This window comes from Colossoma macropomum, unplaced genomic scaffold, assembly GCF_904425465.1.
Source record: "Colossoma macropomum unplaced genomic scaffold, Colossoma_macropomum, whole genome shotgun sequence".
Lineage (NCBI taxonomy): Eukaryota > Metazoa > Chordata > Actinopteri > Characiformes > Serrasalmidae > Colossoma > Colossoma macropomum.
In genome coordinates, this window is record NW_023496000.1 from 11,318 (window position 1) to 36,567 (window position 25,250).

A 25,250-nucleotide genomic window follows, 5' to 3' on the forward strand; every position below is an offset into this window, starting at 1 on the left:
TTTTGTATAAAATGTTACTCAGTCCATAAAGCTTGATGTCATTATTCTTAAAAACTGTGAAACACCAGGAATTTCTCCCTTTTTCAAGTACACTTTTGGCTTCATGAAATTAAAGCAGGATTCTTTTTATTAACTTTCAAGCCATCTGTGAAGAATTATCTGGAATATTAAAGTGGTGTAATTTGGATGGAGTAATATACAGTCTGTCTAGCCATTTGTTTTGGAAGAGTTTTAGATCATTAGCCCCAATCCTAAAAAAAATGTAACAGTATGTGAAATGCAAATAAAACAGAAAGCAGTGATTTATAAATCTACAATGACCTGTTGTAGCATGGCCTGTGGAGTAAGGAAGCTGGAGACAGAGGTGAAAGTTTCAGGAGCCATTGTCTATATTTTCATACCCAAAACACACAAAATAAACAAATCTTGAGTGACTTGAAAAGTCAGCTCATCAGTATTTTTTTTATTATTTGCTGTGGCTGTTCCTCGTCCCTCTCCTCTGTCTCTTTGTTCCCTCTCTCCTCCTTTTTTTAAGTGTCCAAGCTGCCAAAGCCTTGCTAGGATAAACTGGCTCTCGTTAAGGCAGTGTGAACACCTGAGCCAAGAGTAAATAGAGGAAAAACCTGGTTGCTCCACCTCCCCGTCACTGCCTCCATCCACAGGTCTTCCACCAGATTGAAGATGATACATAGTTGCACAGCCTCACTGTGGAACAGGAGGTGCAGCATTGGAGGCAGAGTTTGGGAATTTAGTGCCATCCTCATGTCTCTCATGGCTATCATCATTCTCCCGCTCTCTCTCGTGGCTGACTTCCACCTCCCGCTGTCCCTTGTCAGCGTGTGAGGCCTGGGCACCACCTCTCATGGCTGTCATGGTACCCATGTTTCAGGCGACTGGCACACCTGTATTTATGTACAAATATAAGATATTTAATGTTTTTTTAAAAAGTTGTCATGCAGCAATTTAAGACCGGAAATGGAAAAAAAATCCAACTTAAACAATCATACTTAAACAATCATACTTTGTTATAAAAAGAGCATGCAGGAAAGACTGAGTCCTTTATTAGCAAAAATGAGTCGATTCACCACAAAAGTCCAAATAGTCCCAAAGTTAAAGAACAACACTCCTCAATGAGTGACTGCAGGAAGGTATTTCACCCTCTGTGGTGCATAATATCATCAAATGATTCATGGAATAAAAATATGAAAAATATATATTTTTAAGAGACAATTTTTTTTTTTTTAGAAATATCTTACCTTCACATGAGAAAAGCTACAACTTTAATCTTAGATTTTTTATGTAATGTGATTCAATTAATGATCGATTTGGTGTAGGTTCTGTCATGAAATAAAACATAGATCCATATATTTATAGTCTCCTGTAATATCATTCAAAATTAGGTAACTGCAAACCTCTGTCAATGGTAGATAAAGTAAGGAAAGTCCTAGCCTTGGATTACTAATTGTTTTATAAGCTCGTGATAGTTTTTGAGAAGTTTCAATAGAGAAAGTGACAGATATGGAGGTATTGACTGAATAAATCTCTGTAAATTAAGTGACATTTAATTATTACCTTTTTAAAGTATATATATTTTTCCACAGATATGGATAACTTGGTCTAATTTTACTGTTTCAGTTTTGAGAAAAATAAAATGTCAACTATGTATGGTGATATGATGCACTGACTCATGAAGTTACACTGCTAATATTTGTATGTGTCTAAATAATCATGGCTAAAGGCTGTGGTGAATAAGCTGACAATGGGCATTGAGAATTACAAACTTTGTGTGTGTGTGTGTGTGTGTGTGTGTGTGTGTGTGTGTGTGTGTGTCATCATTTCTCTTCCAGACTGTGTAAATGTAATCTCACAGAGAAAAGCTGTGCAGCTCTGGTCTCAGCTCTCAGCTCTGACTCAAGTCTGAGAGAACTGGATCTCATTCACAATAAACTGCAGGTTTCAGGAGTGAAGCTGCTCTCTGCTGGACTCTGCTGAAGTATTCACACTGTAAACTGGAGAAACTGAGGTGAGATCCTCACTTTTTCATTATAGATATAGATCTCTCACACAAACACACTCGCGCGCACACACACACACACACACACACACAGTAATTATAACCTTTAGGCCTCTCCCAGTGTGGACGTGGATAGGTATATCAACTACAATCACCACTGAAATTCTGTTAGCAACTAGATTTTATACTATTGACTATTGTATGTGGATGTTGTATAGATATAGGTCAACAATGTATTGTAGCCTGCTGCATTGTTTTATTTTATTGTTTGGTCTTTGGAGGGTCCTGCAGGCCAGTACATGATTGTGTGATTGAGTGGAACCATCTAATGAGGAGTGAGTGAGGAGCACTCCTCTGTGCTGCTGATAGCCATATTTTAACCACTACTGAAATAAAAATAAAAATAGTCACAAAAACCATGCAAGACTGTTTCAGTTGCACAGACTGGAATATGTTTGGGATGCTGTTACATATGAGGATTAAAGAGAACTGAGGGAACACTTGTCATTTGTGATTTGAAACTTGGTTAAATTAATGTAGTGCTGAAATCATATTGAGTTGGCCCCAAAATGTGTCTCTTCCTCAATTCCAGCAAACACATTTCAGATAGTAAACATCTCACTCATTTTGGGAGTGTTTCCTAACAGATTAAACACTGAAGTTGTAAAGCCTTTCTTAAAAAAGAAAAATCCAGAAATAACACTATTAAATAATTACTGACTAATTTCAAATTTCAGGCACAGAATAGCTGGCAATGTGGATTCAAGCGATTCTTAAATATAAAGAATTAACTTGTAACCTTAGTATACTAATGGACTCTGATCTCAGTTTGAGCAGTCATGTCAAAGCAGTTACTAAACTAAGCATTACTAAGAATTTTATCATCTTAAGAACATCAACAAGATTAGAGATTTTCTCACTATCTAGACTTGAAGAAACTCATCCACGTCTTTATTTCTAGCAGAACTGAGTATGGTAAGTGTCTCCTAACTGGACTCCCCAAAAAAAAAAACAGCTTCAGTTGATTTAAAATGCAGCTGCCACAATTCTCACTAAAAGTAAAAGAAAGGAACACCTAACTTCCATTCTTTACTCCTTACATTGGCTACCAGTAAGTTACAGAACAGACTTTGACAATATAAATTGTCTGTTAATGTCTTAATGAAATCTGCTGCAGCAATATGAGTCAAGAAAAATTCTCAGATCTTTAAGAACTAGTCAGTTAGTCCTGCTGAAGGTAAGAAGAAGTGTTTAGAAGAGCACCGACACTAGAAACTTCAAAATCCAGGCTGAAAACATTACTATTTGAGCAGCTTTCAGTTCATTTTAAAACTCTATTAGCTCTACTGCACTTCTGTTTGACAATGGCATTTTTTATTCTAATTTAATTTCAAATTTAATGTTTAATTTCTTCTCTTTTTAATCTATAGTTTTAATCATGTTTCAGTCATGCTTTTAATTTCTATACTTCTTTGCATTACCTTTTAAATTTTAATTTGAATTGTGTTTGTATTTTCTTATTTTTAAAGCAATTTGAATGACTACAGTGTTTGAAAGGTGCTATATAAATAAACTTGTCTTGCCTTGCCTATGTCAGCTCCCACTAGGCTTGTCCTTTAATCCACTGTTCCCACTAGGCTTGTCCTCTAATATTAGAAATAAAGTTTATATCTTGTCCTAATAATGCAACTGGTGGGTCATACAACTTAAAAACATTTTTCATTGTTTCAGACATATTTCATATTTAATTTGATATTAAACACGTCATGAATTTTATAGAAATTATGATAAATCTTGCAGGAATCTCAGTTTATCTCAGTTTATCTGGGTAAGGCTGGTTTCCATGGGTACCAAAGCTGGCAAGCAAAAACAAGACACATGATTAAGTCAAAACAAAGAATATGCAAAAGGCTAAGCATTATGATCATAGTGCAGGGGCATCATACTAGGCCACTAAAAGGACCATAAACAAGTCTCAACAAATCTGTGGGCCAGAGAACATCTACTTTTAATATTGGACAAAGATAACCTGAGTAAACACAAAATGCTGTTTTTAAATGATGATTTCATTTATTGAAAGAAAATTGCTGTTCAAATCTACCAGGCCATATGAGAAAAAGTAATTGCCCCTTAGCTACTAAATCAACCAGTTAACTAAATTCAGCCGATTATTGGGTTCAGTTCACACCCAGGCATGATTACTACCAGACCTGTTGAATCAAAACGTTATTTTAATAGAACCTGTCTGCCAGTGTGAAGCTAGCTAGAAGGTCTTAACAAGCAGCATGTAATGTCACAGAGTCAAATACAGATGCAAAACAAAGTCATTGAAAATTACCTATCTGGAAAAGGTTACAAAGCCATTGCAAAGGCCCTGAGACTCCAGCAAACCATGGTGAGAGCCATTATCCACAAACTTGGAGCAGTAGTAAACCTTCCCAGGAGGTCAAAAAGAGAGAAGAGCTGCAGGACTCTTTTGTTTCAGTTAAGGTCAATGTACACGATTCCACAATAAAAAAAGACTGGGCAAAAATAGCATCAATAGGAGAGTTGCAAGGTGCAAATCATTTCTGACTGAAAGAACATAAAAGCTCATCTTGTGTTTGCCAGAAACATCTAGATGACCCCCAAGACTGTTGGGAAAATGTTCTGTGGACTGATGAGTCCTATGTAGAATTTTTGGAAGACGTGGATCCCGTTACATCTGGTGTAAAGTGTAAACACCACATTCCACCATAAAAAACAGGGAGGCAGAAGCAAAGATGGGCAGAGGCTCACCAATCTGCAAAAATCTGTGAAGACTTTGGATATACCATCATCTACAGTACACAATATCATCAAAAGATTCAGAGAATCTGGAGAAATCCCTGTAGGCAAGGGACTAGGCTGACGGTCAATATTCGATGCTCATAATCTTCGGGTCCTCAGGCAGCACTGCACTGAAAACAGGCATGATTCTGAACTGGAAATCACTGCATGGGCTCAGGAACACTTCCAGAAATCTTTATCTGTGAACACAGTTCACAGTGCAATCCATAAATGCAAGCTGTATCAGGCAAAGACAAAATCATATATAAACAGGATCCAGAAACTCTGCCAACTTCTCTGGGCCAAAGCTCATTTAAGATGGACTGAAATAAAATGGAAAAGTGTGCATTTGCAATTAATGAACACTGAATCTGTGAGGGCACCATTAATGCTGAATGAAATATACAGGTTTTGGAAACATATGCTCCCATCTGGACAGTGTCTTATATAAGACACTGTGCTACACTGTGCTGCACCTCTCCCTTGATTTAGCTGCGCTAAATCAAGGGAGAGGTGCAGCACATACCTGTGTGGGGAGTGGTCACAGCCACAGATTGTAGTGTACCTGATTGTGAAATGGGCTACTGTTAGCACAAAATTTAAATCATTTTGCAGACAGGATAGGTTTGTACCATGGGCCTTGTGTTTGAAACATGGGCATAATTAATTTCCAACAAATCATTGATTATTTCTCCTGAAAGCTAATCAATTAGCTTTATTAAGTTACACATAATTTTATTAATAATTATTAAACTAAATTTAATAATGTAGTCATGTAAAAGTCCAAAAGAATAACAATGAACATGCCAAATTTTAAAAATGTTAGTGCAGAAAGATCAGGCTCTGTTTCATGCTCATATTCAATTCTCTCCTAGGCTTAGTAGTTATAATCTCACAGATGAGAGCTGTCCATCTCTGTCCTCAGCTCAAACTGGAGTAAGAACCCTTATTTGCTGTGTGTGCTCATGTTTATATGTGTGTGTGTTGAATAGGGCTGATCTAAATCAGTCAAACACTCATGTATTTGTTTTGTTTGTATTTATTTTTCTACTTAGTAATTAAAAGCTTTATGTTTTGCTGACCCAACCAAAATTCTAGAACATTCTTGTGGATTCTTGACAGTTTTCAGAGTTAGAGACTTATCCATTGTTAACACAATAATAATATAACAAAGATAAATGACAATTAACAAAAGATGTAATATGCAACCATTATAAAATCATGTCATACCCTGTTGTCACCCCTTTTTTGAAAGATTGATGCAAGGTAAGATAGTGAAATATACTTAAATGGCAAAACATAAAAAATAAATAAAGCAAAGAAATACAGTGAATGGAAACAAATATTCAGACATTCAGACAGTATACTTCCAGTGCCTATATTGCCTTGAAATTATCACACATAATGTATTTTGACTGTGTACTTATAAATATGAATGAAATTACGTATTCATGAGCAAAAAACAAAAATATGTATACAAAAAAGTATCTGATAGAAAAAAGTATTTAAACTATATATGTATTTAGAAGTATTTAGAATAATAATACTAAATAATAATACTAAAACTATTGCAAAATAAACATAGAATAGAAAAATATTCACTTGACAGCAGCTCTATAACAGAAATAACTACCGATGATAGGCTAATTTTTATTTCTCTACATCTTTTGAACACAGCACAGCTGCATTTTACATTGTGTAAAAATTACAAAGAAATGAACCAATTGATAGTATTCCGATGATGTCACAATCGCACTGCTACCATTTAAGTAGGCAACATTTAAGTTCATTCTGCAGTGCTGTGGTGGTTTGTAATGAGATAAAGCCATAACTGGTCCAGCAAAGGCAGTAAAACATGTTTGTAAACTTTTTAAATCACATTTTAAAAGCCAATTAACTACTATATTTGAGTGTGTTGCCCTAATTTGATTTGTTGTGGTATTGATAACAAAGGAATGCTAAAATATAAAGGGTTGAGATTTGGCCGCATTATTATTTCAGCGCTCCTCCTGAATGGCCAAGGTCCTCACCCTATCAAGTAAAGTGTAGCTTGCCACACTGCGAAGAAAGCTAATTTCCACCACTTGTATCCACAATCTCATTCTTTCAGTCATTGCCCAAAGCTCATGTCCACAGGTGAGGATTGGGATGTATACCGACTGGTAAACAGAGAGCTTTGCATTCTGATTTAGCTCTCTCTTCACTACTACAGTCCAGTACAGTGACTGCTTTACTGCTGCCACCTGTCCCAGCCTGTGGCTGATCTCATGGTCCCTCTTCCCATCACTCATGAACAAGACCCTGAGATACTTAAATCCTCTCCCCTTACCTGGAGTGGGAATGCCATTCTTTTCCAGGCTAGGACAACCGCTTCACACTCAGCTGCAAACCACTTTAGTGAGCACTGCAGGCATCCATGTGATGGAGCCAAATGGACATCATCCACAAAAAAAGCAGAGATGCCACCCTCCAGTCTCCATACATAATGCCCTACTGACCTCAGCTTTGCCTGACACCCTGTCCATGAATATCACGAATGGGAGTGGAGACGAGGCACAACCTTGACAGAGTTGGACACTCACACTGAACAAGCTTGATTCAATGCTAAGTATGCAGACACAGCTCTCACTCTGGGAGTACAGAGACTGAATGGCTTGAGAAGTGGCCTCGGCATAAATTTTCCCAGGGAGGCTGAGCAGTGTAATGTCCCAATAATTAGCACAAACATTCCACTCTCCTTTCTTAAAAACAGGGACCACCACCCCAGTGACTCAGTGACCTCCACCAAGGAAACGGAGTCTGACACCCTAGAAATCCCTTGTCCTGACTCCTGTAAGGGAGGCATGTCTCTTGGATTTAAGAGTTCCTGAAAGTGTTCTTTCCACTGAAAGTGTTCTTTCCACATGACAATATTGTCATTTGAAGTCAAAGTTACCACTTTATCAGTGTGAAGATCACACAAAAACACATACAAGTTCTACTAAAATTCACCCATTTTCTGAACGTTACTTATAATTTGATTAAATATGTTGATATGTTTATTGTGTGTGTAAGTGTATGAGAGAGATGGAAAGAGAGAGAAAAAAGAGAAAGAGAAAGGGTACTGTTCTGATTTATCATCATTTCTCTCCCAGTCTGTGTGGTTGTAATCTAACAGAGAAAAGCTGTGAAGTTCTGTTCTCAGCTCTCAATTCAAGTTCCTCAAGTCTGAGAGAGCTGGACCTGAGTAACAATGAAATGCTGCAGGATTCTGGAGTAAATCTGTTTTCTGCTGCACTAGAAAGTCCACACTGTAAACTGGAGACAATGAGGTGAGATTGTAACTTCATGCATCACACTGTACACATACATTTGTAATTAAGATTTCCTGATCCTGATAACATAAATCAAAGTTTAACCTCTTTTATTACAATTAAAATGTAATTAATATGCTAAATATTTACTATGGCAAGCTGTTTTAGCTTTAATTTCCTATTTTTTCCAAGATCTCAGTAATTCAATTTACACATGTAAAAAATAAATTTCAACTAGTACATATATAAATCTTGATCTCAGGAATCTAATTTACATGTGTGGAAATTAAATATTAACTAAGAAATGTTTGATTCTTGATATCATGAATCTTGTTTGCACATGTGAAAGATTGGTTTCTTACCTTTCGTGCAGCTTTTTTCAGTCATTTTAAGCATATTTTTGATTATCAATGTCGGCTTTATGGTGTTTCTGGTATTAGAGTAGTGTGTGTGTGTGTGAAGATCTGTTAATCAAAATAATTTGGTCTAGTACTCCTTACTTTATTTTGTTTGCTTAACTTTTGTGTGTTAAGCTATCAGTTTTTTTTTCTCCATCTCTTCGCAGACTGTGTGACTGCAGTATCACATTTGAAGGCTGTGCTGCTCTGGCTTCAGCTCTGAAATCGAACCTTTTCCCAAATGAGAGAGCTGAACCTGAACTCCAATAATCCAAGAGATTCAGGAGTGAAGCTGCTCTCTGAACTACTGGAAGATCCATACTGTAAACTGGAGACACTACTGTGAGTTATTGACTTACTGTATGTGTGTGTGTGTGTGTGTGTGTGTGTGTGAGAGAGAGAGAGAGAGAGAGAGAGAGAGAGTATGTATGAGAAGTTTTTCCACTGATATGATGGCTGACTGTGATAAGTATGGGTTTATGTCTGATAATTCCCTCCTATTCTGTCTTTCAGCACCATAACACCATACTCCATGCTCTCACACACAGAGGGTTATGAGGAGAGGATGAAGTCTTAGTACAAACACATACATGCAGTAATATGGTTCAACATAATACCGCATGTCTGGTACTGGTCCAATAAAGACTGCACCTCCAGCATTATGTATCATGGCAAGGACATGAGGTCAATGCTCTAATCCGGTGGACATGCTAATAGTGTTTATACAAAGGTGACCAGATCTTTGAAATGACAACCAGGTCATTTCTAGTCTGACAGTCAATATAACATTAAAATATACCGTGTTTTTGTCTATAAATAAAAAGGGAGACAGTTCCATGTATTTTGACTATGATAACTGATAACTCAATAAAGAAAATGGTCAAACTCTAATGAATTAGTAGATTTTAGCCTCACCCCACATAATCACTGCTGCTGTTCCCCATAACCATAGTAACCCACTTCTGCCTACATATGCATGGTGTAAGGAGAGAGAGGACACTCCTGCCAGAGGAGCTGCTGACTGAGATTGATGTTAACATCACTCTGAGCAGCATGCACAGAGATAAATTACAGTAGTCCTACACAAGATTTATATGTCCAGCTTTCCCTCTCCTGAGAGATGTTGCTCATCTTTTTTTTAGAAATAGAGTCACCAAGTAAAAAGAGTCTCAAAAGTCACTAAATCTAGTGGCATAGGCAGGGATGAGGCAGGGATACGTTTACCGCAAGAGATTCAGTGGTTGTATGAGCCCATAGTGCATATTTATGTTCAATATTTTGGCAGTAAAAAAGACCTGTGGCTACAGAAAAAAGACTCATGGCCCAATAGCCAGACCCTAAGGCTAGGTTTACAACTTGACATAAGTGGATGCGCCAGGGTGCACACGCCAAAAATGACACAGTCATGGTGCCTCCAGTCCTGTGCACTGTCCCGGCATGTAGCCGTGCACTCCAAATTTTTGTAACTTGCCGTTTCATTAAAAATTAATGAATTTGAAGGTAGGTTTGCTTTGCAGGTTTGCATCTACAGGCTCTTATACAGAGCTCTACACAGCTCTGTCATATAATTTCATAGAGAAAACTGCACCTGTAGCTACCTGTACGCTAACTAAATTATACTTTCACAGCAGTGTCACACAAGACTCCGCAGATGGTGGGCGAACCTGAAGCGAGCACGTTAGCACTTAGAGCTGCGCTTCAGTCACTGCCATGCACCGCAACATCTTGTAGAGGCTATTTTTGGCATGCACACCACCTTACAATGCATCAGGTATAAACCTAATAATGTGTTTGCTTCAGGTTTGAGTGCTGTCTGTGGACTCTTGTGGAAGTATAATTCAGGTAAATTTCAGGATGTTCTGGTATGTTTTTAATTTACAATTAAAAACGGGGACATTTCCAGGGACAACTCCAGCTCTATGGGGACATCTTGTCAGCCTAGTTTATAAAAATGATCAACACGAGCTCAACATTATAATTTACATATGTAGGTGCTCCCACACCTCTCTGCCTGTTATCTCTCCATTCATTGTTTTAACTCTTTTAAACTTTTTTTAATTTCATTGCTAGTTAAGCTTCTCTGTGTGATGTGGTGTGTTTATGCAGATGTGTTGATGTTGAGAGAATTTTTAGTGTTCACAATCACTGTGACGGGCCTGCGCCATTACAGGTGGAGCTGTAGTGGGTGGGGCTGAAGGCCTCATCAAAAACACTACTTACACCTGTCTGGTGTGCTTGTGGCAGGAGCTTCTCTTTTGTCTTTTGTTTCTGTGTCCCTGGCAGCTTGTTCTTTTGGGCATTATGCTTCAGTGTATTTGTTTATTGTGGAGTTCTTTTGGCCTACAGTTTTTGTCTGTGAGATTTTTGCACCAGATCCTTAAATTTATTTCTTAAAAAAATCATTTTTTAATTTATTCACTGTGTGCTTCCCTTTTATTTGTCATGATGTTGAGCCAGTCATGACATCACCTTTATTCAGTTTCTTTATCACTTTTTTCTAGTAATGCCGGTGATCAGTACCAATATTTACTGACTTCAACACTAGAGTGCAATATTTAATTTAGACTAGATTTTAGTATTTATTTTACTATTTTATTTCTATCTGTCTCTCTATCTGGGTTATTGTGTGTAAGAGAAAATCAAAAGAAAGAAATGGAGGGTAGCCATCAATATTATGTTTATGTGTTTCATTTAATTCTTTTCTCCTTCTGGTGGTAAAAATCTAATCTTAGACCTCAATCAGCACATGAGCAGCAGTTCTCCAGTCAATCTCTGATTTACCCTAGAACTAAAGCAGTGATATATCCCATCAGCAGCAAAAGCAGAGTACAGATCAAATACAGGAATGACCATATGACAATATGAGTCACAGTGGTGGTGATTAGTTAATATTAACAATGGCTAAATTTGCAGCAATTTCACAAAGAATAATAACTTTAATTCTCTGATTAGTGATCTTACTGTAAAAAAACAAAAAAAACAAAAAAAAAAACAGCATTCTTGTGTTTTTAGAGCTGAATCTTGGAGAGCAGCAAAAGCTCAAATCCAGTCTCAGGTATAAATGAATTAACAAAGGAATCTCACAGCATGGAAAGTCAACCCTTCTGAATGAGATTTACACAGACCTGAGGAGGATCACAGCAGTTCCAGAGAGGGGGTGCTGAAGATCACACTGAACATGCTGAGGAACATGAAGCAGACAGACCTCGCTAACACACTACAGATCAGTAAGAGCTGTGGGCGGGGCTTTATTACATCACTGTAACTTTAGAGGACGGACACCGATCCACACTTACCACACTTCTCAGATTAAGAGAGCTGATCTAGGACCAGTTTTTACTTCATATACTAATGAGTGCAGTTATATGGACAGCAGGGAGGTCATATTACTTCTGAGCTCTTAATTAGGGTCCTAGTTGCAGTATCAAAAAAAACAAAAAAAAAACATGACTCACTTGTAGCAGGCTAAAAATTATCCACAAGGGGGACTATTAGCACTCTAATGCAGCTTCAATGAAGGCTAGAAATTTTTAATGAATCCATACTAAAAGGATCTTACATTTGCACATTTTTAACCACTTTTACCTTCATTTTTGGGAATGTATGAGGAAAAAGACCCTGAACACATCTTGCATAATGCAAAGTATATTCTACTGCTGCTCTTGAAAAACAGAGCTCTTGAAACAGAAAAAAACAAAAGAAAGAAAAAAAACAAAAATAACTAACACTTTTCTTCATTAAATTGTTATTTATTTTCTCTGTCTGCTTATTAGATTTGGTCAGTGTATTTCAACTAAAACTAGAGAAAAAAAATTTCACAGCATTAACGAAGGAATCCAACAGCATGGAAAGTCAACCCTTCTGAATAAGATCTACACAGAGCTCTACATCACAGAGGGAGGGAGTGGAGAGGTCAATAATGAACACTAGGTCAGACAGATTGAGGCAGCATCCAGGAGACCAGCAACACCGGAGAAACCCATCAAATGCAATGACCTCTTTAAAGACAAACCAATCAGAACTGTGCTGCAATTGGAAAACAGTCTCTGTGCAGAAGTCCATTCAGCAAATCAGGACGTCCTCTTCATATTTCCACTTTGACATAGTTCCATATATTGCTCCACTTTGGTTTGGCTGTTTCGCTAGATATGAGGTCAGTGACTGTTTCTGTGAGGCACAATATGTAAGTCAGTTTAGTTTTCATGTTTGCCTTGTGTGAAGTTAAATTCTTGTTTAAAAATTTCTTGTTGAAATTATTTTCTCTTGTTTTTATTTAATCATATGACTATAAAATGACAAGCAATCCAAAAAAGTAATGCTTGGGATTAGGTTACCATTACATGTTTTAACAAGTGATCTGTGATCTTAATCAGAATACATTTTAAAAATAACTAAGCCTGGTTTAATTTAGTTTGCTAGTTTGATTTAATGAGCTAAGTATATTGTTGTAGCGTAACATATTCTCTTCTTACATATTGGAACACATTGACAACATCTTGCAGTATGTTTATTTTCAGATGGGACTGAAGTAGCGTATGTGATGATGGTGTTTATGCTCTTGTGTGGAGTGTTTGACAATGTGACTGTTCATCTCTCTTATTCTCTGTCTTACAGCATCTGAACACCACACAGCTGATCTGCTCTCACACACAGACTGTTATAAGGAGAGGATGAAGTCTTAGCACAGACATACATACACCCAGTAAATGGTTCTACATGGTACCGTGCATGTGTTTTGGTTCTTATTGGTGAAATCTGTGAACACAGCTGCCCGTGACCATCAAACTCCTCACATTTGTGGATAAATCCACATTGGTAGTGTGAGTATTTACAGGAGAGAGGAGCACTGGGCATCATGGGAAGAACATAGAAAGCCAGATACTCTAAACTAAGTTTCAAACATTAACAACATTAACTCAACACTCAAAACTCAAAATCAGATAATGCATGTTTATGATTTATCCGCAGAGAAAACAATACAACTGTGCCCTCATGTGGCTGAGACTGAAACTTCATGACATGCTTTTAGTAGTAAAGAGAAAGAGACACGTTCACTGAAGACACGTTACTCACAATGGATAATGGATGCTATTCTTATGTCATTCATTTAGTAATCGGTTATGTTAAAAATAGGGTATGGATTTAATAAACAATTGTGTAAGTAATGGTTATTTTAATAAGCTATTATTTAGCTTATATTTTATTAGAGCATATGCTATACAAGCTGTTTTCTGGCATTTAAAGAAGAAACAGACATTTATTTTATCTTCTTAAACGTTGGAGATGATCTTCAAGGATGGCATTGTGGATGTCTGCCTTAGTGTGTTGCTGCTACCTATTTTGTTTGTTTTCATTTTTCAAAATGGGGGAAGTACTTCTGCTATCAAAACCAGGAGGGAATTTTCTGCCCACGACTTTATGGAAATCTGGCCTCTGACCTGACTGGAAGAGGAACACGGTCTCCAAAGCCAAGAGAGTATAGCAGAGAAATACTGTTCCTGAAACAGCTAAAGAAATTCATGATGTAAAGATGGAATCAATGATCACTGATTCAATGAGAACTGAGTCTGCACAGTGATCATTTAGACCATAACCATCTGGTTCAGTTCCTCCACCTCACAAGAACAAGCCAAATGCCATAATCAGGTCAGCAGAGGGAATCATTGGATGTAGTGTGCTAACATTTCAGGACATCTACAACAGCAGGGTGATGAAGCCAACCCCTCTCATCCTGGACATCACGTTTTCCAGCAAGGTAGAAGATTCGGGACCATCAAAACCAGGACTGCCAGATATGCTAACAGCTTTTTCCCCAGAGCTGTAGCTCAGTAACCACACTGGACACTCACACTTTAAACTTAAACTAATTAAACTAAAAATCGTATTACAGTATAATGCCACTGTGCCATAATGCTTAACTGCACAAATGTTAAATTATAAAAATATTTATCATAACATGTTAAGTTGAATTTATGAATGTATGCATGTCAATGTATATCTTTCTCTTTATTACTAAAAGCATGGCATACAGACGCAGCCACATAAGGGCACTGTTGGTTTTCAGAATCTGCTACTCAGCTAGCCTTGCCTTAGAGAGCTAATTAGCTGAGCAAGCTTTATAATTCAAACCAGTGCTTTCTTATCAACAAATAAGTCTCAGTACAATTTACATTCTAATAATTATTTTGGACGTTCCAATAGTACAGTCTGAATATGGCAAGGCAGCTTATAGTTACAGTGCTCCATCTGCGTGGAATGATCTGCAGAAACCTTTGAAATGGAGCAGTTTATTTTCTTTGAATGATTTTAAGATAACAGTTAAACAAATATATTGTTGTATTTGTTCTTGTCTTTAATTTGGTTTTGACTCTGAATTGTTGGTTGTGGTGTTGTTTCTTGTTTTGTGTGCTGCCTTTTTAGACAGAGATTTTTAATCTAATTGATTACCCTGGTTAAATAAATAAATTGCATTTGAATATGTATGTTTTATAAACATACCCGTGGTATAGATATTAATTTTATTTATCAACACAAGAACACAGTGCTAATTCCCACGACAATTTCAATGAGGGAAAATAAGACCCTCAGAATATAAGACCCTTGGAATATAGAGCTCTGCTCTTTCCAAAATTAGAAAGAGGGAACACAGGGCTTCTAGATGTTCCAGTGAGAAATAAAGGGCCTAGGGATGATTCCCGGCTGTGCAAACATAATTCCATATAGAGATGTTACCACAAACGGAGGATGTCTTTCTCATGGTTTTAAATACATTTCTTTTCCATGTAATTTTAATATTTTACTACAGACTTGTGAAGGAAGTCAACAAGAGCCTGCTAGCAGTAAAGCTCTTAGTTTGCTGGGTAATATTGTTTTAATAACAGTGTTGTGGAAACATAACGAGTACTAATTTCAACTGATGAAATCTTGGGAATTGTTTCAATAAACCAGCCAATCCAATTCACAAATACTACTATTTTTTTCTAGCTGTGGTTCTATAGCATATATAGCCTATTAAGAGTGTTTGTGTACTATAGGCTTAAGTATTCTAATACCATGCTTAAAGGTAAAACATTCTAATATAATATTTAAATATGTTGGAAAACAGTCTTTGTAATACAACACCATAAATCAGATTTGCTGATGAAGTGTTACCAATTAATAAAGTAGCTCAGCAGTCAGATAACTGGGCTTTGGATCAAGAGCTTCAGTCCCAGCTGATGATCACTGATATATACAGACACTGTGCCTTTAAACAGGACATTAAAGCCCAAACTGTTCCAGTGCTGCTGCCTCTGTAGCTGGATAATGTCATTCATTTTGATGAAAAAATTAAATGTAACTAAATCTTAAATAAAATATATTGTCAGACCCTTACTAATATGAACTAGGTTTAGAGAAATTATTACTTATTGCTAGAGATGCGTCGGAATTTTCACCACCAAAACATTTTTGCTGAATGTGGTTAGAACTGGCACTTTGGCTTTCATCTGACCAACAAAAGGTTAAACAAGTCTACAGTGAAATGCCAAAATAACACTTAACAAATCAAATGATAGGAAAAATGTAAAGCAGTGATTGAAAATTTTTCTCTCCCTCGTCAATCAGCACAGAGTTGTTCAAACAGCTTGGTATTATGTTTAAGAACTTCTTTACTACAGCTTTGATACTTGAAAACATGACTTGATATGCAGCAACGCAACAAAAGCAAAAGGGAAAGTCTCAGCAAGCACACTGACGCAACGCAATTTGTACAGTTCAATTGAAGTGAAATGAATAACACATCTGCAAACAATAGCCAAAGTGCAAAGAAACAGCAGTCAAAGAATAACTACAGGTTGCTGGTTGCCAGTCCATCACAGGGTAGACACACAGACATATATATTCACTCACACCCAGGGGCAATTTAGTGTGTCCAATCGGCCTGACTGCATGTCTTTGGACTGTGGGAGGAAACCCACACAGACACAGGGAGAACATGCAAACTCCACACAGAAAGGACCCTTGTCTCCCGGCCGGGAATCAAACCCAGGCCGTTCTTGCTGTGAGGCGACAGCGCTGTAATAATTAATAATAAAGAATAACTAAAACATAAAGGAATTCAACTGTTCTCTGTTGTTGAGGACATTTTGTGAAACATCCTGAAGCTGTATACTGTGTGATGTAATAGAAACTGTTTTAAATTATTATCAGCTCAGTTTTATCCTATTGAAAGCTGCTTTTATCAACAATGAAAGTCATTTTTTTTCATTACTTTGCAGATTGTATGTTTAGTATGTTTTTTTTTCTTCATAAGCATAAATAAAATGGCAATTAAAAAAAGCCCTTTATTTCAGTTTTAGGTTTTATCCAGATGTGAACAGGAATTTTAATTTTGGTTCATCACTACTTAGTTCTCAAATATTATAAAACATCAAATACAGTGTTTGTGTTTTGGTTTGATTCAACGTGAATGGTCAGACTCACCTGAACCCAGCTGTGTGTCCATGAAGAGTGACAAGTCAATGCATCTGTCAATAAAGTTCAGAGAGGAACTGGTTCTGCTGATATGAGGTAAGGATGAAGAAAGAATGTAACTCTGATAAATCAAGATATTCTGGAGAAGCAGCCTGTTAATAGCAGATTCAAGAATGTAAAAATTAACAGTTAGATATTATTAAATTAAAGATTTAGTTTGACAAAAAATAACATTTCCAATTGCCAGAAATGTAGTCAATCAGCCATATTTGGTGTCCAAATTTTGCTTTATTAGTTTTTCACTAAAGCTTCAAAGCTAAAGTAGCTAACAAATAGGGGTTCATCTCATATTTTATCCCATGGACCCTTAAAAGTGTTAAAGTCTTAAAATAATTTTTAAATTTTTAAGGACATAAAATGTCTGAACGTTTTTTACTGTTAAAATGGATTAGGGACTGAAATACACCCAAATTTCAAAAGATAACAATAAAAGTGAGCAGTTAAGATAATAAAATAAAATAATAAAGATAATACAAGCAGTAGAAATAACAAAATGAAGTTGTGAAATATCACACAAAAAAATTGATCATGGTAAAACCGTAATGTCAATAAAATAAAAAGGAATACAATGATCAACAGTGAAATACTGAAGACAAAATTGAATAAAATAAATAATAATGATGATAAAACATAAATAAAATACTAAGACCATTAAGTTATAACACACTACATAAAAGCTGGACTGAATAAATGGGTTTTTAGTTTTCATTTAAAAATCAATAATTTCAGTTCCTCTCAGATCCACTGTAAGGCTGTTCCAGCAGTTTCAAGTGTAATGGCTGAAAGCAGCTTCGTTTTTGTCTTGTTTTGTGGATCAGCTAAAAGAGAAGAACCAGGGGATTTGAGGGAGTTTCCTGGTTCATAAACCAAAAGCATTTCTGAGAGGTAGTGTGGTGCAAGGCCATGTAGTGCCTTATAAATTAATAACAGAATATTAAAATCAATATAAAAACTAGCAGGTAAGCAGTGTAAAGACTTTAAAATAGATGTAATGTTTTCTCTCCTTTTGATCTTAGTCAGTGCCTGTGCAGCAGAATTTTGAAATAACTGTAGCTGAATTATTGTTATTTTCAGTAGACCAGAATGGAGAGTGTTACAATAGTCTGGCCTGCTGGTTATAAAGCGTACAACAATCTCTCTGTGTTGCTCAGAGAGAGAAATGGCTTTCCTTTGGAGATGTTCCTCAAGTGATAAAATGCTGTTTTTGTGGCACATGAGCCTTGAAATTAAAATCAAGTCAAAAATCTGCTAGACATGTTTTTTTCTGCTTAGGTTATGTCCTAGTGTATTTAGTTTGGTGTCAGTTTCCCTCTCTGAATCAATGATCAATACTTTGTCTCTTTCTGAGCTGAAAAATCTGTGATATCAGGTCTTTATATCTAAGATACATTTAACATGTATGTCTATCGGCCAGGTGTCATCATGAGGCACGTGTCATCAGCATAGCTGTGGAAAGAGATGCTGTGCCTCCTGGTGACACTGCCCAGGGGTAACATACACAAATTCATTGTCTTAAAAATGAAAATAACTTTTTTGGTCAACTGTTGTTTTTAGGCCACTCAAATCAGCTTTACTCCAGAGCTTGTGCTAATCCACCGTTTGCAGTGTGAATAATATTTTATACCTTCAGGTCAGCTAGTTAGCCAGCATGATCTCATTTATTCTCTGTAAAAATGTATCTGAGAACTGCTTGCTTGCTATCCAGAGTGGTAAGCAGCACCTGTAATTAAAATGGATACTGGAATTGCAAGAATTTTACTGTTTAGAATCTCAGTCCCCAGTGAGTTGAGTGTGCAGAGCTAGAAACTGTGTTCTACTGGTGGTGAGTTATTATTTAGCTTGATAAACATTTGTTTCTCCATGGACATTTGTGCTTTCATGAAATTGGTACATGAATCAGTTATTTGAATGGTTTCTTCATTTTTCAGGTATTAGTTACCATATTCTTGAACATTGTTGAATGTTTATGATAACCCTGAACATGGGCTGGTATAGTGTAGTGGGTAAGACTGGAGTTTGATTCCTCACCTGGGCAAGCACCCTTCAATATACCAGTAAAAGTCCTTGAGCAAGACTCCTAACACTGCCTTCATCCTGCCTATGCAAAATGATCATGTTGTAAGTTGCTCTGGATACGAGCATCTGTCAAATGCCGTAAATGTACAGTTGTATGCAAATGTTTGAACACCTGCAGTCAAATAATGTGTTTTGTTGATTTTCTAAATGAAAATATGTTACATACTTTCTATAGGGAGGACAGGGATTCTGCAGTTTTTATGCAGAACTTCCATGTATTCAATAGTTTAAAATATTTGAAAAGAAAAAAATATAAAAATACAAAAGGTGCCATACCTTTTGCATGCTCTGGATACACATTTTTGAAATATCTTTTTCACTAATATAGTGAGTAAACAGTAACTGCTAATTAGAATGCAATTAAATGTGCTGCAGTGTGTTCTCTGTATAGGATATGTTAACTATTTTCACCTAGAAAATCAACAACAACATTTAATTTGACCGGGGCTTGCATATATATATATATATATATATATATATATATATATATATATATATATATATATATATATATATATAGTTCTGTAACATCCGTAATTGTAAGATACTTTTGTATAGAATGTGATAGTGTATGTATGTTCATTTTTAAACCCAGTGTTTTGTTTGTCCACAGTGTCCAAAAGGAGAGAGCTAGGTTTTTGGAGTCAATATTCAAGGTACATGTGTGCTCATCTAAAACTACTTAAATCACACATTATATGAAAACATACACTATATCAAAGATGTTATTTCTGAAACATGTACCAAATACACTCCGGTGATGTTTTCACTCACAACAACTAAAAACAAAAGCGTCTTCACACTGTAAGCAAGGCACATTTTTTCTCATTAACACATCAGCTTTTGCTCATGCATGACCTGTCTTTATAATTTCCTGGAAAATGTGGTAGGTCTTAGGGTGGCACGGTGACACAGTGGGTAGCGCTGTCACCTCACAGTAAGAATGGCCTGGGTTCGATTCCTAGCCGGGTGACCAGGGTCATTTTTGTGTGGAGTCTGCAGTCAGGCCAATTGGACATGCTACATTGCCCCTAGGTCTGAATGTGTATGTTCTGTCTGCCCTGCAATGGACTCGCGACCTGTCCAGGGTGTATCCTGCCTTCCGCCCAATGACAGCTGGGATAGGCTCCAGCACCCCACCCAGAAGGAAAGCGGTTTAGATGATGTTTGTGTGTGTGGTTGGTCTTATGCTTGTAAATTGCTGAATTGACTGTGCTGGAACCAAGATTTTCAAAATCTACCTCTATCCTAATTTATCCTGATCCCCTTTCCTGATTTATTAATTACCATGACATTCCCTCATAAATGTGCATAAACTATGTGACGACAATAGTTTAACATTTTACTCATCCAAAGAAAGCTATTCTGACGGATTTGCATTTTATTCTGCTGTTTAACAGTGAGTATGGGCTCTCCAATCTAAGATAATCATAAAATCATCTTTGTGCAAGATAATGGTGTTTTTTATTTTCTTTTTACTGGAGGATCTGGAGCACAAAGTAATCTCTCTGGTGAAGAAAGAGCTGAAGAGGTCCAAGAAGCTGCTGAGTGCAAATAACCCAGCATGCTCTGAGAGAGAGCTGGAGGATGAGGAGGATCAGAGCAGTTCCAGAGAGGGGGTGCTGAAGATCACACTGAATGCCCTGAGGAACATGGAGCAGACAAAACTCGCTAACATGCTACAGAGCAGTAAGAGCTGCTTTATTATATCACTTATATCACCCTGGTCCTTGAGTACCCTTGCCCTACATTTGTTGTGCTTTAACTGTTCCCAACACACTTCATCCAACTAATCAGCTAATTAATAATCCCTTCCTGACTTGAAGTGGATGTGGAGCCAAGAAAACACTAAAATAGGGGTTACTGCAGGACCAGTGCTGGGAACATGTGCTTTAGAAGATTGACACTGGTCCATGTTTAGTATTAAATATGATGAATATGAATATCAGATGATCTGTGCAAACCAGTAATTCATTTTGATGCCTTATAGAGATTTAAAATTTCCAATATGTGCTTACATTAGAGATAATTTAGAAGTGTACTAAGGGTTTTACAAAGAATACTGAAACTGAAACCATATCATAGAAAATGGTATTCATATTTTGTGTTTATTAGAGTTGGTCTACAGATATCAGCAAAATCTCAAGTCCAAACTGATGGACAACTGTAACAAAATTAATGAAGGAATCTCACAGCATGGAACATCATCTCTTCTAAATGAGATCTACACAGAGCTTTACATCACAGAAGGAGAGAGTGGAGAGGTCAATGATGAACATGAGGTCAGACAGATTGAGACAGCATCCAGAAGACCAGCAACAGAGGAGAAACCCATCAAATGCAATGACCTCTTCAAAGACAAACCCATCAGAACTGTGCTGACTAAAGGAGTTGCTGGAATTGGAAAAACAATTTCTGTGTAGAAGTTCATTCTGGACTGGGCTGAAGGAAAAGCAAACCAGGACATCCATTTTATATTTCCACTTCCTTTTAGGGAACTGAATTTGATGAAGGAGAAAAACTTCAGTCTGATGGAGCTTCTTCATCATTTCTTCCCAGAAATAGAAGAATTACTATCCATAGACTGTGATTCTTACAAAGTCATGTTCATCTTTGATGGTCTGGATGAGTGTCGACTTCCTCTAGATTTCCAGAACAATGAGAGCTTGTGGGATGTAACAGATTCAGCATCAGTGGATGTGCTGCTAACAAACCTCATCAAGGGGAACCTGCTTCCCTCTGCTCTCCTCTGGATAACCTCTCAACGAGCAGCAACCAATCAGATCCCTCCTGAGTCTGTTGACCTGGTAACAGAGATATGAGGGTTCAGTGACCCTCAGAAAGAGGAGTACTTCAGGAAGAGAATCAGTGACCAGAGCCTGGCTAATAAAATCATCTCACACATGAAGTCCTCAAGAAGCCTCTACATCATGTGCCACATCCCAGTCTTCTGTTGGATTGCAGCCACTGTTCTAGAGAGAGTGTTGGGTGAAGCAGAGAGTGGAGAGATCCCCAAGACTCTGACTCAAATGTTCATACACTTCCTGATCTTTCAAATCAAACAGAAGGACCAAAAGTACAATGGGAAATGTGACACTGATGCTCAGCAGACTAGAAACATGATTCTGGCACTGGGAAAACTGGCTTTCCAACAGCTGGAAAAAGGCAATCTTCGATGAGGAGGACCTGAGAGAGTGTGGCATTGATGTCAGAGAAGTGTCAGTGTACTCAGGAGTTTGTACCCAGATCTTCAGAAAAGAGTTGGAGCTGCACCTGGGGAAGGTGTTCAGCTTTGTGCACCTGAGTGTTCAGGAGTTTCTGGCTGCTTTATATGCATTTCTCTCCTTTATCAGCAGAGATGGAACAAAACAGCTGACCACAGATCTCTCTGGTATTTTCAGAGAGTCCAAAATATCAGACCTCCTTAAGTCTGCAGTGGACAAGGCCTTACAGAGTGAGAATGGACACCTGGACCTTTTCCTCCGCTTCCTTCTGGGCCTCTCACTGGAGTCCAATCAGACGCTCTTACGAGGCCTACTGACACAGACAGGAAGCAGCTCTCACAGCAAAGAGGAAACAGTCCAGTACATCAAGCAGAAGATCAGGGAGAATCCCTCTCCAGAGAAATCCATCAATCTGTTCCACTGTCTGAATGAACTGAATGACCATTCTCTAGTTCAGGAAGTACAAACATACCTGAGTAAGAAAGATTACAGGTGTCTTGATGGAGCCAGTCTCTCTCCTGCCCAGTGGTCAGGTCTGGTGTTTGTGTTGCTGAACTCAGAAGAGGAGCTGGATGAGTTTAACCTGAGTAAATATGATCCATCAGATGAGTGTTGTCTGAGGCTACTACCTGTGGTCAAAGCATCCACAAAAGCTGTGTGACTATTTTTAGTCTTTCTTCATTCAGTGTACCTCTGGATAATAAAATCCTGGATAATAATGTAATGTTTACCAAACAGCTTTTAGTAGGTATTTTAGTAACCTATTAACAAATTATTGGTATCTAATATTACATAAAATCTCAGGATCATTACAGTATGATCCAATGCAGTAGTGTCTCACAGATGAAATTTGATTGCCCCTCTTCAAGAACAGAAGCCTTCAGACAGGTATAATCAGCTTCCCCTTTGGAAGCAATAATCAGTAAACTTATGCTCTAACACATCACAGAAATATCTTCTGTGTGCTGCAAATATGCTGACTGATAAATAGTAAATAACAGTTTTGACCAAACATATTTATTCTTACAGCCATTTGTAACCTCAACATGCAGCTCTGTTTATAAATATTATTTATGGTATTACATGAAAATATCATTACCTAATAGTTTTTAATAATGCAATAGGTTCTTGTCTGTATTGTCTAAGGTAGATTTTTGTGTACTAACGTATAATTAATTACTTACACACAAGTTAGTATATAGTATTTAGTATATAGTATTTTATTATGTGTGTGTTTGTGTGTGTGTGTGTGTGTGTGAGAGAGAGAGAGAGAGAGAGAGAGAGAGAGAGAAAGATGTCAGTTTTCTAATGTATTATTATTTCTCTTCCAGGCTAGGGGGTTGTAATCTTACTGACAAAAGCTGTGAAGTTCTGGCCTCAGCTCTCATCTCAAACTCATCAAGTCTGAGGGAACTGGACCTGAGTTATAATAAACTGCTGCAGGATTCAGGAGTGAAGCTGCTCTCTGCTGGACTGAAGAAGCCACATTGAAATTATTGGAGTAAGATCATTACTTTCTTCCTGTAGATGTAGATCACACCCCATGCCCCATCCTCCACCCACCACACAGACTTTTAACTGTACTTATCTTATGGTTGCCAATAACTTTAGTAATCAAGTAATGCACTGATTATTTTGCTGATTCTTTAAAAGAATGCATTTATATTGCAACTGCAATTTTTAAATGTAGTAATCACTTTAAAAATTATGACAAAATGCTTTAACTTTCAGACCTGTGTGTGTGTGTGTGTGTGTGTGTTTGTGTGTGTGTGTGTGTGTGTGTGTGTGTGTGTGTATGTGTATATGTGATCTCAGTGATCTAATGTATTATCACTTTTCTCCCAGTCTGAGTGGTTGTAGTCTCACAGAGAAAAGCTGTGAAGCTCTGTCCTCAGCTCTCAGCTCAAACTCAAGTCTGAGAGAACTGAATCTGAGTAACAATAAACTGCAGGATTCAGGAGTGGAGCTGCTCTCTGCTGGACTGAAAAATCCACACTGTAAACTGGAGATACTGAGATCAATGTTTCATCACTGTGTGTGTATGTTTATGTGTGTTTTGAGCTGTAAGTACAAGGGGTTTTTCTTCTCTTTGCAGGTTATGTAACTGCAATGTTACAGATATAGGCTGTGCTGCTCTGACTTCAGCTCTAAAATCAAACCCTTAATACCTGACAAAGCTGAACCTGAGATATAATAAACCAGGAGAGTCAGGAGTGAAGGAGCTCTATGATCTACTGCAAGATCCACACTGTAAACTGGAGGAATTAGAGTGAGTTACTGACTTACCATCTCTCTACACACACTCACAATCAGAAGAGTCGGGAGTAAAGCTGCTCTCTGATCTCCTGGAGGTAGAAGTGTCAACAAGTCATCACTTTGCTTATATAAACAAATGAGTCTCTCCTGTTCTCTGTCTTACAGCATCTACTTAAACTACTGACATTGGCCGACGACCCGACACTGGCGATGACCATACATATAGAATGGAGGAATGCTGGGTATCATGGCAAGAACATGAGCTTAATACTCTAAATAAGTGAAAATGTTGATGGAGTTTCACAAACGTCTACAAAAACCTCCCCATTTAGAAATCAACACTGTACGAAGTGGGTAGCTCCTTCAGCTACTACCTCTAATGCTGTGTTAACATTATGATGGTAAATCGTTGACAGCAAATTGAACATTCTGTTTTCAATGGAGCAGCAACAGAAAATTTGGCAGCCTTGGCAATGTACTGCAGTCGTCTGTGGAATATTCCATCAAGGGTTAAATTTTAAATTTCAAGGGTTAAACTGTTGCCATCAATCACGGCAGTGAAATAAACAATGATTTTTGGGGGTCACTGAAACTAAAGGATTCATTGTTGAAGTCTAGACACATTATTATCTATCAAGTGATGTAAGGATTACAGAGTCTACTTACT

General features: G+C 37.3%; 1 pseudogene; it reads left to right on the forward strand.

The window, feature by feature from the left end:
- Positions 1–15,566: 15,566 nt before the first annotated feature.
- LOC118803917 lies at positions 15,567–24,600 on the forward strand (annotated as a pseudogene).
- The last annotated feature ends 650 nt before the right edge of the window (positions 24,601–25,250 follow it).